Source organism: Chaetura pelagica, unplaced genomic scaffold (genome assembly GCF_000747805.2).
Source record: "Chaetura pelagica isolate M959 unplaced genomic scaffold, ChaPel_1.0 scaffold697, whole genome shotgun sequence".
In the NCBI taxonomy this organism is placed as follows: domain Eukaryota; kingdom Metazoa; phylum Chordata; class Aves; order Apodiformes; family Apodidae; genus Chaetura; species Chaetura pelagica.
In genome coordinates this window covers 181246-183805 of record NW_009953927.1, presented here as the reverse complement: position 1 = coordinate 183805, position 2560 = coordinate 181246, and the positions used below count along the sequence as shown (strand labels likewise).

At 42.1% G+C, this 2560-nt stretch overlaps 1 protein-coding gene across 1 annotated transcript in view; it reads left to right on the top strand.

The window, feature by feature from the left end:
- The first annotated feature begins 1203 nt into the window (after positions 1-1203).
- Positions 1204-2560, top strand: part of GHR (growth hormone receptor) — a 132260-nt gene continuing 130903 nt past the window's right edge. Inside the window, exons 1-2 of the mRNA XM_010001594.1 lie at positions 1204-1281; positions 1467-1548. The gene's annotated coding sequence lies outside the window, so the exon portion shown is untranslated. The remainder of the gene's footprint in view (positions 1282-1466; positions 1549-2560) is intronic.

Below are 2560 nucleotides of genomic sequence, written 5' to 3'. Positions count from 1 at the left end.
TGTTTAAACACTGCCTCAAATAAATACATCTTAGGAGAATCATAGAATGCCAGGTTGGAAAGGACCTCAAGGATCATCTGGTCCAGCCTTTCTTGGTAGGAACACTGTTTAGATGAGATGGCACAATACCTTGTCAGGCTGAGTCTTGAAAGTGTGCACTGTTGGGGAATCCACCACTTCCCTGGGGGTATTATTCCGATGTCCAACTATTCTCATAGTGAAAATTTTCTTCTGATGTCCAATCAGGATCTCCTCAAGAGTAACTAGCACCTATTACCCCTTGTCTTTTCCATGTGACTAATTGTAAAAAGGGAGCGTCCATCTTTTTGGAAACCACCCTTTAAATACTGGAACATGGCAGTAAGGTCTCCCCTAAGCCTTCTTTTTTCAAGGCTGAACAAACCCAGTTCTCTCAACCTTTCCTCATATGGCAAGCTTCACAGTCCTTGGTTCATCTTGGTGCCCTTCTCTGGACTGAAGCATCAGACTGAAATGTGGTTTAGTGAAATACACAAAATCCATCTTTATTTCCAGGTTAGGAGTAGACAAAAAAGGTTTTGCTGAGAACCTGTACAGATTTGCTGTGTTCGCATGACATTGGTACCCTGCTGCTGACACTGTCAGAGCAAATGCTCAAAGTCCTGTTTGCTTTTTGGTGAGTAAAGATTCTGGCACTGCTTCTTCTTTTTGTGGATTAAGGTGATAACTGTTGTAGCCAAACTAAGGTTCTGGCAGTAGAGTTTCTCCTTTGGCCCTAACTGCTACTTTAAAAACTGCCAATAGATCTCCTAAGCTGGCAGGCTGGTTCTCTTCAGCTAGAGAGTGAGCCTTTCTAAGATCTTTTGTTCTCCCTGAGGCTTGTTGCAAAATGAGAATGTTCCCTTTGTCTCTGGCAGCTACTCAGGTTTGTAAACATTGTTAACCAAAGTAATACTGAGTTCATATTCCAAAATACTTGGAATCTGGTTGTTGACTTTTGGGTGCACAGGGCTATTGCTCTCACTCCACAGTTTTGCCCTTACACTTCCGGCTGATCCCTGTACACAGTTTTCTTGTTTATTCCCTTTTCTGTCAGAGGGCTTGTTCCTGGAAAATCGAACGTGAGTACAGTTTCCAAATTGTGCTGAGGGTGATGGTTCTCTTTGGCTGTGAGAGCGCTTGGTAGGGTGGATAGTGGACATTCTTCACCTTACTGATTGTTTTAGCACTGTGGATGGAAATATTTAAATTACCAGAGACGATGAATGGATGGGGCACTCACCTAGAGTGGGAGATTGGCAGGTAGGACATGGATGTGGGGTTCATCTGGGAGCTTGTGCCTGTAGGGCAAGTGGGAAGGGGTGGGAGGGGCTGTGGCTGGCAATACTTGCCATCCTGACCTTCACCCACTGTCTTTGGCACCCCCTGCACCCCTGTCCTTCCTTTTTCTTTCACTTGGATATCACAGCTTCTTTCTTCCTCTAAAGCTGACCTTGGCTGCACGTGTGCTGAATGGTGAGCTCGCATTGAACAGCCTGCTGCTGTGTCTTGGCTGGGCTCCCAATCCAGGTGCTGGATTATTTTAGTTTTTAGTTGGCTTTTTTGGTGGTTTTGGGGGGATGGGAAGGACTGAAGGCAGTGCTGGATTAAAAGGAGTGGTTTGCAGGTACTTGGAAGGTGGAGCTGTTCAGTATTGAGAAATTATGTGTTTTTTATTTGTACAGCTTTAATCAATTTGCATTCCATTTTTACCGTGCCAGCTCAGATATAATTACTCCACACTATGGGTTACTTAAATGAGTACTGTATATGCAAGGGAACGTCTTAACCTGCTAAATGAATCACATAGAGAAAGTTAATGCTATTTGTATTTAATTAAAAATTTGCAAATCAGGCAGGAGGGAAGAGCATACACAAAAGCAATGTTGCCCTTTATGTTCAAGCTAATCAAGGGAAGCCTGTTGTCTTTTTGAGAAATTATCAGTATGAACTTCTGCTGCAGCCAATTGACTGTAATAAAGGGGTTGATTTTTTTTTAAATTACACTGTCCAGTTGATTAGTGTGAAATTCAGTAGTGTTAAAAAACGGCCCTGATCAGGGGTATAACCTCCCTTTTCTGGTTGGTCCTGCTTATTTCTTGATAATGTCATTTTCAGAGGGTTGGAATGGGGGCACTGAAAAGAGCTGAATATATATATAGCAAGGTTTTTTTTCTGTCTCTTTTACTCCCTTCTATACCTCAGTGTCTATTTAGCACTTTGCTAGAGATTTGATCTTAGACATGATGCTATAAAATACCTTTAAGCATTTCATTTTTAAAGAAATGCAGTATGCTGTTACCTTGATTTTAATGAAAGTTTATAGCCTGCTTTGTTTTCTACACAATTTTGCAAATGTGAATCCTTTAGGCTAGGGCCCAAGAAGAAATAAGAAAGCCCAGTTGTAAGCCAGTGTCATGAATGTTGAATGCCTGTGGTAAGCTTGGCAAGTGTTAATGCAATTCCCATCAATTCCCATTCACTGTCTCTGGTGTGTGAGTGCCTTGGCTAACTTGAAACAAAGTAGAAACAGCATCTTTCC